This window comes from Euleptes europaea, chromosome 6 (genome assembly GCF_029931775.1).
Source record: "Euleptes europaea isolate rEulEur1 chromosome 6, rEulEur1.hap1, whole genome shotgun sequence".
Taxonomy (NCBI): Eukaryota; Metazoa; Chordata; class Lepidosauria; order Squamata; family Sphaerodactylidae; genus Euleptes; species Euleptes europaea.
Window position 1 is genome coordinate 97,229,829 of NC_079317.1, and position 20,195 is coordinate 97,250,023.

Genomic DNA, 20,195 nt, shown 5'->3' on the forward strand with positions numbered 1-20,195 from the left:
ATGCTAAGCGAGCGCTCTACCATTTGAGCTAATTCCCCTTGCCACAGTTTCCTGTGCAAAGGCCAGGAACTGTCTCTTCTTCTCCAGTTACACTGCTCCATTCAACTGCAAGAAGTCGCTGTTGCCAGGCAGTTTCATGGCTCCTATTTCTTGATTGGGGCGTAGTTTCGTGCGCCGCCCAATGGGGAATCGTGTTCTCCTCGAGTCATTTGTCCGTAAAGGGTATCTTCTGCTCCGCCTCCGTTCATAGTCATTGGTCCGAGCCCCCTTGAACGTGATTGGCTGTCATTGGTTTATTTTTAAACGGGAACGGATGTTTCAGTTGGACCCCACGCCCGTCTTTCAACGTGACGTCCGGTTGTTGCTAAGGCGTGAACGTGGGAAGCCGGAGGCGCCCCTCCGCGCACCCTGATTGGACTAAATTAAGCCGTGACCTCGTCCCTTATCCTTTTATGGCCCAATAGCGAGGCGCGTGGTCGGTGATCGACGACGCTGAAATGCCAATCGGAAGTAAAGGTTTTTTACCATTGCCCAATGGAAGGGGTGATTGATGACGGAAGGCGTGCTCTGTGGAGGGTTGATTGGCGTGAGTGGGGGCGGGGGAAAGGGGGAATAGAGGAGGGCTTGGGAGAGCTGATATGTCCGCCATCTTGGAGAGTCGGTGATGGTGGCGAGCAGTAGGTTTCCCGCCTGAGCGGGGGGGTCCGCGGGGGGAGGCGCAGCCGCCGAGGTAGGGCTCTTGAGGTTGACCCCCCCCCACACACCCGGTGCTCGTTTCCTCTCGCTCGGCGGCTTGAATTGAGTTTGTCCTCGTTTCGTCTCTCTGCTCCCGGGTGGGTGGGGGGGGGAGGGGGCTCGTCCCTCGTCCCTCACAGGAACCGAAGCGGGGGGAGGAAGCGTTTGGCCTGAGGGGGTCCGTTAACCGCCACCCCCCCCGTATCCAGCTTCGCTATTGGCGGGCCGAGGCCTAGTTTCCTTTCTCCGCCTCAGCTGCGGCCTAGTCGCCCGGTTTGTTTTGATTCCTGAGGCGCGCGCTGTGTCGGCCCCCCCCCACCCAATTTTGTGTCGTAGCGGCCTAGGCGCCCCCCCCCGAAAAACAACAACAACAACAACAACTAATCCTCGGGGAATGGGGAGCGAAGGTACTCCAATGACTTATTTTTGAGGACCCGGGCCCAGTTCCAGGAAGCAAGCAAATGGGGGGGGGTCTTCACTTTCCCCCTTGGAACGAGTAAGCGAGGAGGGGGCGGGGACAGGTGAACTAATATACGTACAGTGGGCAGCCGCCGTCTTCGTCTGTCTGCAGTAGTCGAAAAGGGCAAGAGTCCAGTAGCACCTTAAAGACTAACAAAAATATTTTCTGGTAGGGTGTGAGCTTTCGTGAGCCACAGCTCACTTCTTCAGAAAGCTCATACCCTACCAGAAAATATTTTTGTTAGTCTTTAATATACGTACAAACGCGACCTTATTATCTCGGGTGTTCTCGTATTTTCAGGGTGGGAAGATAAGAGGCAGGCACCTACACTTTATTTATATATATATATGTGTGTGTGTGTGTATGTGTATATATGTGTATATATATGTGTGTGTGTGTGTGTATGTGTATATATGTGTGTATATATATGTATGTGTGTATATGTGTGTGTGTGTGTATATATATGTATATATGTATGTATGTGTCTGTGTGTGTATGTATATATATATATATATGTATGTGTGTATATATATATATAATATATATATATATATATATATATATGTATATATATATATATATATATATATATATATATATGTATGTATGTATGTTCGTATGGCCCGTCTCTGTCTGCAGACACCTCTGTAACCTTCGGGCTCCTTTTCTGGGGTCGAGGCGTGAACTGAACCTTTGTTTACAGTGAGTCTAGTCTGGAGAGGCCCGGATCTGCGCTGGGGGATTTGAAGCTTGTGGGTAGGTTGCTCATATCTCCTCTGTAGGGTGGTGCTGAATGGTGAGGTCAGGATGGGAGCGTCCTGTTTTCGGTGGGGCTTAGACACCACCCCTCGAAAATAAAGCAAGGGCTTGTTTTGTTTCCGGATGGACTGCCCTATTAACGTTGCCTAGGGAATTAGAGAAGCAGACCCAGTGGTTGGGAAAAAGTAAGGAAAAAAATCTGAGAAAAATGTTGTAATATTGTTCAGTGCGAGAAGATTTGAATGGTGGGTTTGTTTGTTTTTGCTTGTTTACACCCATTATATTGTAGTTTATCTGGCTATCGCCGTAATAATAAAATCATTCATTCACCCATTATAGTTAGTTTGACAATTTACCTCTGTTCAGGAAGTTTAGTATTTGTAGTGATAGTGTTTTGTTTATATTTAGTCAGACTGTGTTAACTAATAGTACTGAGAGTTCTGCTGCCTTTAGATGTGTGGTTAAGGAAAAGGGCCATATGTTTATGATTATTAAGTTATTAAGTTATTGGTCTAATAACTATCCAACATAATTTCCATGGGTTTTAAGTGAAAAATATTTTGGTGTTTTCTGCTGAGAAAAGTAACAAAGTAAATGCAAGTTTAATATTTATTTTAAATATTAATACTACCTTTCTGTCCAATTTAGGGTCCTCAAGAAAGCAAACAAATACATTAAACCTTGCTTTGAAAACAAAACATACAGAACAATTATATGTTTTCTATGGAAAAATTCCCCCATATATAAATATGATTTGTTTAGCTATAGCTGCCAGTGCTGTTGTGGTGTAAACCAGTCATGTTAGATGGGCTAAATGGGGGGGTATGAAGCAAGGACAAATCCCAGTGCTTGTACATGTTTCAGGATAGTTTATTTCAGTTTGACTTGGAGAAGTTTCCAAGTTTCCTGGAAAACACATCTGTTTCAGTGAGGGAATGTGAAACAAAACAGAAAAGTCTTCTCCTGCAGCAGAAGACAATGATAAACTTACCTGTTTCTTAAGCAAGCTCAGAAGTTGGATATTTCTTGTAAATATAATTGATCGTTACCAAAGATTGTGAGAATCTTGATGTGGGTTGAGGGTTAAATTGAATGACTTGGTCTTGTTATTAGTTAATTCTGATTGTACATTCAGTCACATTAGAGTCAAAAAGGACTTTTTTCTTATTGGTGATTGTTTTTCACCTTTCTCTTATACCATGTGATACACTTGGTTGGCTTCACCTATCTGGATATTTTCTGCATTATTTCTCCTACAGGCACCTTATGAGCGCAGTCCTGAGGGGGAGGTCCATGGCGCCCAGGAGTGACAGAGCTGCCCTGCCTCCTCAGAGGCTTCCTGGCCACTGCGGAGGAAAACACAACATTTTCACAATTAAAATAGGGGGAATCGCTCCATTGAAAATAGCGAGGCTGCAACACCAAAAAAGGTGGCACAGCCCTGCTGTTGCACAAGGGGTTGTTCCCAGGGAGAAAGGGCTGTGGAAGCTGCCTAAAGGCAGCTCCACCCCCAGGAATGCCTGGGCGTGGGCTTTCCCTTATAGGAAAGCCCTGCTGGCATGGCTGCACTGGCAGGGGGCGGCAGTGCCTGGACGGCGGCGTGTTTGCCCCCATGTCATTGTAGATGCCACCTTATTCCATGATAAGGTAGCACGTACACCTGCATGGGGTCATGCCAGCTCCAAAGGAGTTTCGCCCCCCCCCTTCAGGAATGGGCTGTGTGTGGGGGCTTTCTTTCTTGTTGTGCAGTAGTTTTGCTTTGATTTTTCAAATTATGTTTTTGCAGGGGGCACTTGCATTGGTTCTGCTCCTCTTGAATGAGAATGCGTGGGGAGCATGTGCACTCCTGTATTTACAACTGTTTTTCCCCACCCTCCATATATTTTGTATTTGTTATTTGTATCACTGTTCAAACAAATACTAAACCAAAATTAATCACATTGATAGGCGATGTATTCCTATCGAGAAATAATTGTTATTGCTTTTGAAAAGATTCTTAATGTACATTAAGCTTAGATGCATAAAGTTCTTCTAAACTGTACATTTTTAACAGACAAGACAAAATTATGATCTTTGCATTTGTCTCCAGTACTGAAAGCATAAGCCATACCTTGAGAGTCAAATATGGTAGGGGTGGAGAACATAAGCCCTGCTAGATTGGACCATTGGTCCATCTAGTCTAACATTCGGTTTCAAACAGTTACTATAGTGGGCAGCAACAGAGCATAGAGAGGCCAAGGCCTTTCCCAACGTTGCCTTCTGTCACTGGTATTCAAATGATTTCTGCCTCTGAACATGAAAGTTTCCTTTAGTCCCCATGACTAGTAGTCACTGATGGACTCTATGAATTTGTCCAGTCTCTTTTTAAAGTAATCTATTCTTGTTGCCATAACTACAACCCCTGGTTATGGATTCCACATTTTAATCACTTGTAGAGTAATGAAGTATTTTCTTTTGTCTGTCTTGAATCTATTACTCATCAGCTTCATTGAGCCTCTCCTAGTATTTTGGGAGAGGGGAAAAAGTTCTTTCTGTTCTCTTTCTCCACCTTGTGGATAATTGTATAAACCTCTTTTGCATCACCCTTAAGTTGTCCTTTTTCAGAACTATAAGGAAGGGCTGAAGCATCTGGGGCTTTTCAGTTTAGAACTATAAGGAAGGGCTGAAGCATCTGGGGCTTTTCAGTTTAGAAAAGACAACTGGGGGAACATGACAGAAGTTTATAAAATTATGCCTTCTCCCCAAATACTGGAACTCGAGTAGATTCAGGACAAATGAAAGGAAATACTACTTTACACAAGTAATGAAAATGTGTAATTTGCTGCCAGAGGATGCAGTGATGGCCATAGTATAGAGAGCTTTAAAAGGGGATTAGACAGATTTCATGAAGGATAGGTCTATCAGTGGCTACTAGCCATGGCGATTAAAGGCAGAGGCAGTAAACTATAAACACCAGTGCCAGGAGGCAACAGCAGGGAAATACCTTGGCCTCTATGCTTTGTTGTTGGACCTCCAGAGGAACTGGGTGGCCACTGTGTAAGACAGGATGCTGGACTAGATGGGCCATCAGTCAGATCCAGAAGGGCTCTTTTTATGTTCTCTTTAGCCTTGTCACCTCAATTTGACTCCATTCTTTACACTCTTGTCCTGAAAATGTTGGCGCTTGTGTAGGTATATGCCCTGCTCTTTCCACAGTGAATGCAGATGAAAAGAAGTTTGGCTTCTCAGCTATCTCCGTATTTCCTTTAGCAATCTTTTTATTCCTTTAATGGCCCAATCAACACGCTGCTGTTTTCCTACTCCTGATATATTTAAAGAAATACTTATTGTTTGCCTTGATGCTTTTAGCAATCTACTCCTTAAATTTTCTATCTGAGTGCCTAATTATTAACTTACACTTCTTTTGCTGGACCCTGTGATCCTTTCAGTTCACCTCATTACGGTAAGCCTTTCATTTTTTAAAAGAAGCCTTTTTGCATTTTAAGGCTTCCTTGACTTCGGTTGTTAACCACACTTCCATCCTTTTAGACTTGGGGGACCTTTCCTAACCTGGGAAATGCATCTGGACCTCATTTACTGTGGTTTTAAATAGTTTCTAAGCATCTTCCAGGATGATCCTCTTTGAGTTTTCCTTTCTACTTCTTTCTGTTTACTCATTTTTGTAAAGTTCCCTCTTTTGAAATAAAATATGACTTCAATGACAACTTTCTATTGACACGAATGCTAAACTGTGTTGTGATTACTGTTTCAAACTGATGTAACAAATCTACATCTTGCACCAGGCCTTAGACCCATCCAGAACCAAGTCCAAGATTTGGTTGGACTCTGTGACTGACAGTTCCAGTGTACAGTCATTTATATTCTTAATCTCACAGTGTGACTCGAGCACACATTTGCTCAGACAGTGTGAGGATAGTTGAAGTCACCCAGTATTGAAACATTTTCTGCCTTGTCACCTCCCTTATTTCCTTCTCAAGGTTAGCCTTAGTGGTTTTATCAAGGGGATGATAGTACACCCCCATTTTAAGTAACCCTTGGGGCCTGGTATCTCCACCCATATTCCAATTCCATGGCGGAATTTACTCCCCATGTATTTTCTAACATCTTTGACTTTATGCCCTGTTTGATATACAAAGCAACCTCCTCTGGCATTTCCCTCCTTTGTGTGTCTACTGAGTTTATATCCAAGGATAGTTCCATTGATATTCCCCATTCCACCATTTTTTCTGAACCCCCCACTATATCTAAATTATCATTTTGTACCAAACACTGCAGCTCCCAACTTGATCTGGAATGTTCTTGAATAAGCTAAATTTATAGTATAGGCATATGCCTAGGCTTGCCTGATCTCCTCAGAACTCAGCAGCTAAGCAAGGTCAACACTGGTTAGTACTTAGATGGAAGACCACCAAGGAATACCAGGGTTGTGACCCAGAGGCAGGCAATGGCAAAACACCTCTGAATGACTCTTGCCTTGAAAACTCAGTGGGGTTGATATAAATTGGATGCAACTTGATGGCAAAAAAGGCACCTATAACCCTTTTCCTTCTCCAGTGAGCCTCTCCTCCTTTGGCCTCTTCCCTTGGTTGACCCTTTGTCAGCCAGTTCTCACTCAAGTTCTGTTGCAGTCCTGCCAATATCACCCTGAGTGTTTACTCCATCATCCTTTTGGGATTGGTCATCCCAAACAGGAGGCTTCCTATTTCCTGCTGGCTTTCCCCCTAGCTTGTTACTGAGACTTTTGTACTGTTTTTGCAATTATATTAATGTATGAGAGAAAATGGAAAAATTCTTAAATTTAATATGTATAGCCAGTGTAAGTTTTATTTCCATTGTACATGCGAGGGTGGGGGGGAGGATTTTTACACAGGATACTAAAGCATTCTGAGAGCTTCCTTACAATGCAGCTTGTGCAGCCTGATCCTGTGCAGGTTTAGGCATGTCTTAAACATATTGAAATTCACTTGGATTCACTGGACTGTTTCCATGGAAGAAACAGTTTGCCCCCAGAGCGAGACTACCTGTGGAAATGTGGACTCAAGGCACTGGGTTTGAGTGCTCCTGACTTGAAAGCTGTAATCCAGTGTGAAAAGTCTTTGGTATGTTCTTGCAGTGCAGTAAAGGATTAATGAAACTAACACTGTATTGGCATTTATGATAAAAAATAACTATAGTTCTAAGCCTTATCATAAAGATCACATTCAACATAAAGGATAAGTAATATGGAAAGAAAGTATGAATCTATACCAGACATTTCAAGGATTAAGAAACTAAAAGGAGGTATGTTGTGAGGAAAGAGTAGGTTTATTGCTTGTCTTTAGATCCATGTGGTTCCACTAACAAGCTAGTCTGCTTCAATTAGAGCAAAGGATATGTTTACTATGTGTTCGCCCAGTTGTTCTAAAGTAGGCTGATCAGTGCAGGCTAATATCCTATTGCATTACAGAGATCTTGGTAAAGCACTTGTAAGGACAGGGGTTTCTGAAGCCCCTGTTACCTTCCTTTTTTTGAGGGGAAAAACAGCCTCTAATAACACTGTAGATGTTTTATCAAAGAAGTTTAAACAAGTGAATGATGTTCAAGGTTTCCTGGGAAGTTTAAATCATTAGGAAATAACAATTCCATAGTTGAGCTCTTCCTCTTCAGCTAATGTGGGACTCTGGCCTCCAGTGTGGGACATCAAAAAGTGTTTTAAAATGTAAGCTTGGCAACAATTAACATAAGGTAAAGGTTCCCTGTGAAAGCACCGGGTCATTCCTGACCCATGGGGTGACGTGACATCCCGACGTTTACTAGGCAGACTATATTTACGGGGTGGTTTGCCAATGCCTTCCCCAGTCATCTTCCCTTTACCCCCAGCAAGCTGGGTACTCATTTTACTGACCCCAGAAGGATGGAAGGCTGAGTCAACCTTGAGCCAGCTACCTGAAACCAACTTCCGTTGGGATCGAACTCAGGTCGTGAGCAGAGCTTGCACTGCAGTACTGCAGCTTACCACTCTGCGCCCGGGGCTCCTAACAATTAATATTATCATTAACGATTGATATGCTATCATGTATTTAATGATATATTATTATAGAGTTGTGTTTTCATTGTTTTAAATTTTAGCTTAATGTCAGCACATTCTGGCAGTCCTACCTACTGTGACAATCTGACAGAATTTGTCGAAATAATACACTTTCTTTTGTTTACTACAGAATTAGTTTTTTACTTTTGGCTTCCATTTTCCTACTTCTAAGATGGCAAAAATTAAAGATACATGTGCTATGTTAGCGTGGGGTGCAGCAGTTGGCAACTTGCTCGAGTATTGGGTATCTTGCCTTTTCTTTTTTTTACAGAAAATTATGTTTATACTTTCAGTCTCATTATGCCAAATAGTACAGTTTTGTATGCTAAGTTATAAATAATGAATTTCAAATTGTTAAATTAGTTAAAGAAGTTTTGTTTGATAAGGGGAAAAGCATTGTATACACTTCAATTTTTACACAGAATTTCTGAGTTTTCCCCTTTGTGTGTGGAAATGGGCTTGGGCTTTTTCTGTGGCTTTTAACATTTCTGGAAATTTTACCTCTCTAGGCACGTGAGGAAGTGGAATTTGCCACAGGCATGAAGGCAGTTACCATTTCGGAGCCGTGCCTGCCAATATTACCAGGCAGCTTTTCCTTTGTGTAATGGATTTGAGTCCCAAAATGTTTATGATAATTAAATCAAAAGTAAGAGTAGCAAAATGGTATTCACAAGAACATAGACCAATTTAGTTGTATACTATAGTATTTACCGTATTTTTCGCTCCATAAGATGCACTTTTTTCCTCCTCAAAAGTGAGGGAAAATGTCTGTGTGTCTTATGGAGCGAATGTGTGTGAATCCGGCCCCGGGGATAAGGGCAAAGCTGCCTAGGCAGCGCAGAGCAGTTTAACCTCCCCCCGTGCTTCCCGGTCCCGAGGCTCAGCTGTTGGGTGGGGAAGCTGCCTGGCTTCCAGGGACTCTGCTTTAAAGCCTCCTCTAAAAACTTGTTTTCCTCCTCTAAAAACTAGATGTGTCTTATGGTCAGCGAGCAGAGAAAACACCCCTCCCTCCCCTTGAGGGTTTTCTGCCATGCATCAGAACTCAAGGTGGGGAGGGTTCAGGGTGACACAGTGGCTGCTTAGTATGCTAAGGGAACATTTCCAGGTTCCTGTGAGGGTTGGTTAGTACTGTCACATTGAAAAGTAATTGAAGTACAGTTGGTGATGTATCTGAAACAGTATTAGGGCCTTAACAGTGCAGATCATAACTGATCAGAGACAACAGTCCTGGTGTAGAATGATGACTGTCAGGCTGTGTCACCAAATATTGTAGGAGTGAGTCCTGTCATGTGATATTGTGGTGAAAATAAGTTACTTTCCTTAGTAGTTTAAAGGCTCAATATGGTTGTAAACAGATGTTTTCTAGAAGTCAATTAGTATGCATGCTTGTTCTGGAAGTAAAAGAATTTAGGGATTTCACTTTAGTTAAATAGGCCTTTGCCCTGACCTGGATAGCCCAGGCTAGTCTGATCTTGTTATATCTCAGAAGCTAAGCAGGGTCGACCCTGGCAAGTATTTGATTGGGAGACCTTCAAGGAATAGCAGGGTTGGGATGCAGGGACAGGCAATGGCAAACCACCTCTGAATGTGCCTTGCCTTGAAAACACCAGCAGTTACCATAAGTCAGATGTGACTTGATAGCAAAAAAGGCATTTTCTCTCTATTGTGATCTTTGTAGTAAAGTTAACTGTTCAGATTTTTATGGGGTAACGAACTGTTTCCAATATGATAGTACCTAATTAATTCCCTAAATAAAAGCAGGTTACTGGGACCAGAGCATCCTTCTGACAAATGGAACGTTGTTTAAAATTGGCCCAGCCTAAATAGTTCCAGGAACTAGAGCTTTGAAAGGTATTTGTTGATGTCCAGGCCCTTTATGGAACTGTAGTTGCTAGGGTTCTTTAGTAGCTATGGAAACTGCTGGTTTAAATCTGTCTTTTATTTGTAGTATAGATATGTCTTTCAAATTCTCCTAAAACTCAGATATAGAAATATGTATCTACTGGCATAATGTTAGCAGATATGAACCTTGGTCTCCATACTGGACAGCTGGAAGACCATGTAGGGTCTATTTTTAAAAAATGAACATAGTCTATGATTCCATGTAATCTGTGGTGCAAGGCAGACAACAGAACTCAGATGCCACTTGTCTTGACCCAGTATATCAGTTTTGTCACGCTTACATTGGTAAAAATCCAGAGCGTTACTTCAGTTGGGCTTTGGCACATCAAATGGGATTTTTGACATTGAATAGCTGAGATGGTTGTGCTAATGAAATGTTCTTGAAGTTCATTGTTGTGGTACCTGTGCAGTCCCACATGGGTTACACGCAGGCCTGCAGCAGAGAGATTTTGAAGCTCAAAGACTCTAGGATGCTTCTTCTCCCTCCTTCATGCTGCTTTCCTGCCTTTTCTAGCATAAAAGGAGGGGGTGAAGTGCCCTTCCCTTAGTTCTTTCTATGCTGCTATGGAGAAAGGGTCTTCTTGGAGCTCCATGTGGGGAAAATTTCAGTCTTTGGGCTTTTTTCTGCCTTTGGCAGACCCATGTTCACAACGAAGAGAATTTGGAGTGAATGGCCTCAGATGACATGGCCCAGAAAGTTCTCTTTAAAAATGCATATCTTGTGGGGCAAAAATCCCCTTCTTTCCTTTCTTCCTTTCCTTCTTTCCTTTTCCCCCTTCTTTTCTTTCCTTCCTTCTCTTCTTTCCTTCCTTCCTTTCCTTCTTTCCCTCCCCTGCATAGCCTCTGCTAGGTTTGCAATCCTCCAGGTGGTGGCTGGAGACCTGGCAACCCTAGCCTCTTCCAGGAAAAAGGTTCCCCACCCCTGCCCTAATGTAATCAGGTAAAACCAGCCCAAAGCATAAAAATGTCACCGTGCTCGCCTTTCGAGTTTTAATTCCATTTGCCTCTACATATCTCTGCGAGAGTGGATTTTCAACGCTTCTTCATATCAAAACACTCTTCTATACCATCCCTGCCTGCTTCTCTCCTGCTATGAGCTTGCCTTTTTCTTTCCATACCCTGATCCCTAGGGTTGCCAATTCCAGGTTGAGGAATTCTTGCATATTTTGGGGGATGGAGACTAGGGAGGGCAGGGTTTGGGGAGGGGAAGGAGCCCAGTGGGGTATAATACCAAAGAGTACACTCTCCAGGGGAGCTGATCTATGGCATCTGGAAATCAGTTGTAATTCTGGAAGATCTCCCCACCAGGAGGTTTGCTACATATTTATTTGCTCAAAGACAAGAAACAGACTAAATGTTGAGGATGACATGAGGTTGGCTTTAACACACACTCAGCCACGAATTTTGAAGCTGGTTACCCAGATGCAAGCACAACCATCACATTAATTAATTAATTATTTAATGAAAATAGTTAATTAAATATTACGTTGGAATTATATTCTGAAAAATCTATTTGTATTGTGTTTTATTTATTCTATTGAAAATGTCATTTATGGCTTTATTATGCAAATGTCATTTATGACATGCAAATGGTTACTTGGCAATTGTAAAAGAGGGTCACGACTCGAAAAAGGTTTGGAACCACTGCAGTAGATGCTTTAGAAATCGTAGTGGCAAGCTGCCTGAACATCTTTCAAAAGTTTTTTTCATTGTCATACAAAATACAGAGAGAGAAGTTACCCTAACTAGTTTTTCATGTTCTATGCTTTGTGTCTCAAATAGGTCTGTATATCTTGTATTTCTGTTTCCAGTTGAATTTGCTAATAGAATAATGTACTGATATGAAATTGTCTTGTGTTTTCTTGTAGGAAGAAATCTTCATTTTAACCTAATTCAGTCTGCTAATCTGCTAATATTGTGTACACTGAAAGTTTTTAACTGTTGCCAGGATACCCTGTAATGGGCAAGGAGCCGCAAAGAATACAATTTTTTTTTCTTTTTAAACTTTTCTGTTAACAGGTAAGATACGTTAGTAAATTAGCAAATACTGATAAAGGTTTAGATATGAATGCCTACTTTTCTGAAAATGTTGATTTGACAAATGATGTTTTATAAGTCCGTTGTTTAACATAATGCATGCCCCTTTGTTGCTTAGTTAGTTTGATTCCTCTGAACAAGTTTTCCTTGTAAACTTTCGAATACACATAATTAACTCATAATGACTGAAAGTCATTCTGGGGTCATTATGTATCGGCATTGCAAGTTATTCATTTGGTTTGTGCTTACAGCAGTGGTATATAACATGCTCTGGCAATGAAGGAAGTCCTGTTTGGAAGAGAAACTGAAGCAAAGGGTGCTTAGAAATAATCCTCAATTTACTATAGTGAGTATGCACAGGATTTAACCAGGTTGAGTAGGCTGTCTGGATTTAATTCCACTGTGTGCATAAGGTTTGGACTACTTTGATCCGAGTCTCCATTACTTCCTCACTTTAGGGCAGGCTTTCTGGTGTGCGGGCATTCAAGTTTTGTTATGTGTGTGACTTTATAACATTTTTCAGTTGTCGTACTGTGGCAATGATTGTATTTAAAACATCTCTTGCTTTTGGCTGCTAAATGTCTGCCATCTCTCTGGCACAAAAGTGTAGGTTTTCAGTGCAAACTCAATCTGCTGCTTCCCCCCGTTTGTCCTGTTAATGGCTGGAGCACCTTCATAGAAGCTAGGGAAGTCAAAAACAAATTGTTGAAGCCCTTGTAGGCTATAGTAGTGAAATGCAGGAGAACTTTTAAATTTGCTACTGCTAATACTAAATGAGCTGTTTGTGTAAAAATTAAGTTGAGAATCACTCAGTTATCTGTTACTTTGATAAGTATCTGACTTGCATCCAAAAGTCTGTAAGTGAAATTCTTCTTGATATTTCCTGCCTGTCACTTCCTTTTGCAGCCCCCTGCAAGCCCCCCCCCCCCCGTGGTTCCTGAGTGTCAGGGATTCTTTGGAACAGTGAAAAATATGACATGGGAGGTTGGGTCTGTAGTGGGAAGAGAAGTCACAAATTGCCCCTCCTTACCTGAGTGGTAAAGTCAACCATTACAGCAGAGCAACTTTGGACTTAACTCTATGTTCCTGGGCTGCTGAAGTGCCTACATAAGATACGTTGAAGTGTGTTCCTCTTCTTTGTTTAGAGGGAAAATTGTGTGTGTAGCTGAGCCTGTATAGTTATGTGTATAATTTTTTCCTGTGTTAATTTTTTTCCAGTAAGAAGGAATGACATGTTTAATGCATGTATTAATGTAAGGTGGTCTTCATAATAACTGTACTATATTATCCCTAAAATGCAGTTATATGCCCTTTCATGCAAGTCTGGAAGAACTAATTGGCAAAGAATACGGGAATTAATATAATCTTTATCTAATCAGTAGAGGTGGCAGTCTCTCCTCAGTTATGTTTACCACTTGTCATTAAGGCACCCCTGAACCATCAAACAGATGTAAAAAGAGTTAACAAACAACTTCCTTTAGCATGAGAACTGAGAGGGGGCCTCTGGGCACCCCTTGGTCACAGTGGTCTTCAGGCAAAGGGAACTAAATCAGTTGCCATGAGCAAGCTCGCAGTGTAATGAGGAAAGCGTATTTCTAAAACTAAGAATAAAACTCACTCAGTAAATTGTAAAACCTCATATACGTGTTTAGAAGCTGTATCATTTTGCTATGCCTGCATGAGAAATGAGATAGAAAGGAATTAAGGTCCTACAACAATTAATGAAATTATCTTCCTTGTGTGGAGCTTTTCTGACAGGCGAGGAAGATGGGAATGATTTCCCCCCCTTCCCATGGCAGTTTCTCAAACTAGCTATGAGGTCATGTGAGTCTCATAAGCCCAGGAATAAACTTCCCCAGTATCAAATATGGCTTCTGGAGAAAAGGGAACATGGGGAAGATCCACAAGCCTTGCATCCACAGATTGTAGGATCCAACCTGATTGTTAGTATATTGACTACTAATGAAGAGAAGAACGTGTTAATGATTTATTTGGGGAAATCATAATTTCTCAACAGGCCATGTTCACAAAGCAAGGCACAGAAATAAAACATGAAGCAGAAATGCTTAGTTGGCAGTGTAAGCAAATAAGGGGGCAACTGGCGAATGCGATTGGCCAAAGATCCTAGGTCTTTTATGCATGGCTGTTTCACTCGCTGTCACCCCTCCAATGACTTCGGGTCTTTATTTGGATTGTGCATGCCGTTTCAGACTGTCAGAGGTACCCTTTCTCTCCCCTTGCGTTTCCCAGCATTTTGCCTGCGTGACCCGTTTTATCTTTAATTTGAAAATGCAGGAAAAATCAGTACTAGTTCTCCTTTCTCAATACAGTATCCTGTGTTTCATGTTTTTGTCAGCATGAGTCATGCAGTCTCCAGTATTAGGTTTTCAGAGATCTTTGTTGGAGATACAGCATAGAATCCAGGACATAAATTACAATATTATAGGAGTGAAGCAGCAAGTTGCCTGCTAACATACCTAATCAGTGTTGTAAGGATCTAGACTTGAACAGTCTCTTCCCTACACAGCCAGTGCTATCCAGGAATAATTCCCCCTCCCCAAATAATTCTTCCTCCCCCCAAATATTGCTTTACAAGAGGAAATAGTGGATGTAGTGTACATTCCCCATGCAGTGATCTGTATTTCAAACAGCTTCCGCCTAGTCTCTGCCTCCATCCTCATAGCTCTTAATGAGAAGATCTATCAGTAAATCTGAATCATGAGCTAAGAACTAGAATAATGCTGATCAATAGTTGTGCATGCTGTGTCATTTTAACCAAATAAATAAATACAGCTATCAGCATGTCATGTAAATAATAAATTATATATTTCAAATCTATATGAAGACCGCAGTTGGAATCTTACTGAAAGATCAGTAGCTTCCTTCCAATTCTGAACTTTCATTTTCATCCATGAGCTTCAAGGAATTGAAGGTCTGCACAAAACCCTTTCATGTGTTAGCTTCTTTCTTGACTCAGTGTACGTCTAAATGTAGACAGGTTTCTTTCATATTCTGTAGGAATTAATCAAGTGAGAATTTGTACAAATCTACAGTATATAGGAATTTGCTAACAGTATAATATCTATATATTATATTATCTTATACTGAACTTAGCATTTGGAGGAGTAAAGGTCAGCTAAAAACTTGCATTTCAAATTATGCTCATTTTGAGATATTTCACTTCTTTCCAAATTTGATTTTTTCATGGGCATTGATTAAAATTGGGGGTTGGATGGGGCTGGGAAAAATCCAATTTTTCCAGGTCTTTATATTTTTACCCAATTAAGAACTTTTATGCAATCTTTCTTTAACGTTTGGCAACATTTCCTAGATTTCCTAGATCAAATGGTTAATATAAGTACAGAAGTAGAATATAAATAAAGTAAAATAAAAATAAAGTAAAATTAAAATAAATGTTATGGTTATGGCATGGCACAGTCTCATCTTTAATGATGATGTGGGTTTGGGGCAGGCGGTGACATCCTAATCCTGTCTGCACCAGCTTTTGAAAACAGCTTTAAGAGAGAATTTTGGTTTGTCATGGCAAAACAGAGCCTGTAGGCATCTTGTTCTGTGAAGGAATTTGAAACTTACCCAGCTGACCCAGGTCCTAAGTCACTAACCTTAATGAGGAAGCTAATCTCTCTAACCTTGTTCACCACCCTGAATAGTGAGATATTGTTTCTGTTAGCTACCATCAGAGAGGTATAGAGAGTTCACAGTTTGGCCCCTCTGGAAACTAGAACCCATGGAAACTGTTACTTTGTCTCTTTAAACCTTTTTCAAATTAAGAACTTTAGTCTTTCCCTAGTTGTCTCTTTGCACCTTGGTATGCATGGGCCAAATTCATAAAGAAAAAAATCAGCTTTATTTGAAACTAAAGACATTGATAATAGAAAGGAAAAACATAGTCAGCAGAAGAAAAGTGAAAAGGAAAATGCCTGGGTCTGAAATGGTAGTGATTTAAGAAGTAGGGTGAATAATCAAGTTGGCTGTTATAGTAGTAAAAAGCTGAATTGCCTCGCAAGAACTGATAGAAAAAAATGGAACTTGCAAAACTTGCAGCATAGTCCTGTGACTTCAGTGGATTTAGAAGGATATAACCGCCCTGTGGCGCAGAGTGGTAAGCTGCAGTACTGCAGCCAAAAGCTCTGCTCATGACCTGAGTTCGATCCCGACGGGAGGCGGTTTCAGGTAGCTGGCTCGAGGTTGACTCAGCCTTCCATCCTTCCGAGGTCGGTCAAATGAGTACCCAGCTTGCTGGGGGTAAAGAGAAGATGACTGGGGAAAGCACTGGCAAACCACCCCGTAAACGTAGTCTGCCTAGTAAATGTCGGGATGTGACGTCACCCCATGGGTCAGGAATGACCTGGTGCTTGCACAGGGGACCTTTACCTTTAACCTTTAACTTCAGTTCTTGTAGGTTATCCGGGCTGTGTGACCGTGGTCTTGGTATCTGAAAGGACTGCCTGTTGCATAGGGCTGGCCTGCACATTTGAAAACTAACAATGTAGTACAACATATTGTAGAAACAGCATTATAAGGAGGCAAGAATGAAATTCATGCTGGAATACATAAGGACTGTTACTTAGTGAAATGCTTTTAAACACTTCATTAGTGAATGTGATTAGTGTATTGAATGCCTGGACAATTATTAACTGGGAAATATTTCTAATGTATACTGAAACTTATATTGTGAATTTTTTGCGTGCAGATTTTTCTGTTTGTATTTAAGCACAGATGGAGGCCTTCCTGTGGAGGAAAAAACAGCAAAGCTATTTTGTTGGTTTGTGACTGATAAATAAAATTAATTCACCAGATATATTATTATTTTAGAGCAAGATGAATTGTCCGTTAAAGCCAAACTGTGCAGATGTTGATGCCTTAGAAAAAACCCACATCGGGGTAAATCCAACCTGCTACCATTGGAAGGCACTGGTATGTGCTTGCTTTCATTGCCCTAGTCCCTTTTGACCCTTGGAAGGCTGATGGCTGGAGATGCCATTTGCATCTTGTCACTCCATACATTCATTTTTCCAGAGGCCAAACGAGATTGCTGGAAGGAGGGAAAACAGAAAATCCATGTCCTCTAGAGCCTTACATTGGAAAATGTACTGGTTTCAGACTGTCTTGTCTTGCCATGATTGTTCCATGATTTCATATTCTGCTGATGTTTATGCAAGAGGGAAGTCATCCTTGCTGCTAGATTTGGGAGAACTGCTTAGCAGTACAACATTGCTTCTCTTAGCATACAGGAAAAATGCAGAAAATGTCTTTTTTTGTTTTGTTTTGTTCTTATATCCTCTTTCAGAGGCTGTTGTCAATTCCACATTTAAGGGGCTCATTCAAAATGTAACAGTAGTTATGGTACTAGTAGCTATTGAGGCTCAGCCGCTGGATGTTGTTCAACAGCAACCACCCCATAAAAGCCACTGTTGTATAGTGGTTAGAGTTTCAGGCTAGGATCTGGGAGAACTAGGTTTGAATCACTTGGTTAATCTGGACAAGTTATACATTCTCAGCCTAACATACCTCAAGGGATTGTTGTGAGGATAAAAATGGCAGAGAGGAGAATGATGTGAGTTACTTTGGGATCCTGATGTGGAAAAAGGCAGAGTATTATTTACTTCATTAAAAAGTTGAAGATGGGAGATAGTTTGGTCAGGTGGTTGGTAGGCTATGAAGGAGAAAAGGAAATAGGGAACGGTGAGGCTGTGGTGCTGCCAGGAGGAGGGAAAGAAGAAACAGTGTGGGGAGGGGGCTGTGGGGAAAGTGAGGTGCCCTCCACAAGTCCCCCACTTCTGGTTTCAAAATTGCCCTACATTTTGCATCTCTAGTCTATAATATTCTGAAAGGAATTATCTTTGTGACCAGAAGTTTAACTTCAGCAGTGTTTACAAGAGGTATAAGCCTTGGATAGCTATAGCTATATAAATGTGCGCTCAAATTGCTATGACAATAATAGAAGTGACACTTTGTATTTTGGTTCTTGAACTTCCAGGTTAGCAATCAAATTTAAAAAAGTAAAACCAGTGTAAGTACTGGAGCGATTCAAGCGGAATGTTAAAGGAGGAAAGTTCATACTCTGCATACTGTGTCTTTCACCTGTGATTAAAAACAACAAAAGGCTCTATCACAGTGGCCCAGTTCAAGTAGAAACTATATGCCTGCTATTTGAGGGGAAGGAGTCAAATTCACAAAAACATGGGATAAGTTTCACTTATGCAAGCAGACATTTTAAATAGATTCTCTGGGGTTTAAAAGCAATCTCATTCCATTTTTTTATTTATTTCATTGTCTACTCTTTTTGCTGAGATTCAGAGTTAAATGGAAATGCTTTTTCTAATTAAGGTCTGATGATCATGACTATGTTAGGCTTTACATTAGAAAGGCATTGCTAGTACAGCCTCATCGTCTTCAGGTATTTTATAGCTGCTGTTTACAACTGGAGCCATTTTATGTGGCTTAAACTAATTTCTTAGAGTGGGAAAGTATCTAAATCTCTGAATATGAATGCCTATTTTAAAATATGACTTCCTTCATAAATCCTGGGGTATGAAGTAGCCCCTATGCTGAAATTTCAGGTAGGATGAAGTAGCATATAGGGTGGGATCCAGGGGAACATTTTTGCAGGTGTAAGGATTTCTAGTCACAGAGCATAGTTTTTCCACTTCCCCCACATGTAGAAACCTGAAATGTCTTCCAAAATCCTGTTTTTGGGGGCTCTGTTCTGTCTCAAGAACAGGATTGAGAGCTGATTACAGGCAGCAGAGGGGAAGTAGGAAAAGTATACTCTGTAGGCAGAAATCTTTGAGCTTACAGGCAGGTCTTGTTGGGATCCAAGCTAGCGTAGTTCAGGAATCTACCTAGCCTTACCCCTCCTTTTAAAAATATCCTCAAATACTGTTTACTATCAAAGTTTAATACAGTCTGGCTATTTAGTATTAATTAGTCAGTAATAGTAACAGCATTTCCCCCCCCCCCATTCCCCAATAAACCCTTTCTCTGCATTACAAGTGCCATTTTGGTGTATTAGTAATGCTTGAAGACTTGTACACAAAGGGGCACGGAGATGGAAATGATTAAGATGACAGGGCAACGGCTGTGGTTCAAGTGCTATGGGACTTGCTTTGCATGTAGAATGTCCCAGTTTCTCTGCCAGTCTGAGTAGGTGATCCTAAGCTGGATGGACCAGTGGTCTGACTTGGTATAAGACAGCTTGCTATTACACTGAGTTTTCATATTGGGAATCACTGACAAAACTACCAAAGAAACTTCTCCCATTCTCCCTCAGCTGCTTTTCTGTGGAAAAGCTGGAATAATAAAATCCATGTTTGCATTTTGGAGGCAACAGAGCCAGAAGTAACATTTCTTACTTATTGCCTTTCTACTTAAGCATTTAGGGAAGCAGCAGTAACTTACTGCCCAGCTACATGGCCATCATTATAAGTACTCCTTTTGTACTGGTTAGAAATCAGTACTACATCTTTGTCCCTGCATTTCCCTCAATGTACCGTATTTTTCGCTCCATAAGACGCACCTGACCATAAGACGCACCTAGTTTTTAGAGGAAGGAAAAGAAGAAAAAATATTCTGCCGAATAAAGACCCCCGTCCGGTTTCCAGGGAGTCCCTAGAAGCCAGGAGTGGGTCTTTAAACTGCTCTGCGCTACAGTTTTAGCTCCCCCCCACTTCCCGGTCCAAGGCTCAGCTGTTGGGCAGGGACCCGCCCGGCTTCTAGGGACTCCCTGGAAGCCGGGCAGGGGCGGCGGGTCTTGAAAGGCCCCAGGTTCAATCTCCGGCATCTCCAGTTAAAGAGCCCGGGCAGGTAGCCAATGTGAAAGATCTCAGCCTGAGACCCTGGAGAGCCATGGGGAGGCCTGGAGAGCCATGGGCTGTGAGCTCAGTGGTGGAGCCTCTGCTGGGCATGCAGGAGGTCCCAGGTTCAATCCCCAGCGGCATCCCCAGTTAAAGGGACTAGGCAAGTAGGTGATGGGAAAGAACCCTGCCTGAGACCCTGGGGAGATGCTGCTGGTCTGAGTAGACAGTACTGACTTGGATGGACTGAGGGGGGCTGTCTGGTTCAGCATAAGGAGGCTTCACGAGGAGGGGCCCGTGGCTCAGTGGCAGAGCCTCTGCTTGGGCATAGCAGGAGGCCCCCGGTTCAGTCCCCGCGGGGCGCCTCCGCTCCCACCGCCCCTGGCCCAGGCGAGCCTGGCGCTGCCAGGCCTCCGCC

General features: G+C 41.9%; 1 protein-coding gene across 8 annotated transcripts in view; it reads left to right on the plus strand.

Moving 5' to 3' along the window:
• The first annotated feature begins 615 nt into the window (after positions 1–615).
• The window catches only part of PPP6R3 (protein phosphatase 6 regulatory subunit 3), a 113,931-nt gene continuing 94,351 nt past the window's right edge, over positions 616–20,195 (plus strand). For 7 of the 8 annotated variants that reach the window (XM_056852214.1, XM_056852215.1, XM_056852216.1 and 4 more), the window contains exons 1-2: positions 616–730; positions 11,792–11,942. The gene's annotated coding sequence lies outside the window, so the exon portion shown is untranslated. The remainder of the gene's footprint in view (positions 731–11,791; positions 11,943–20,195) is intronic. The other variant, XM_056852219.1, reaches the window with a different exon arrangement.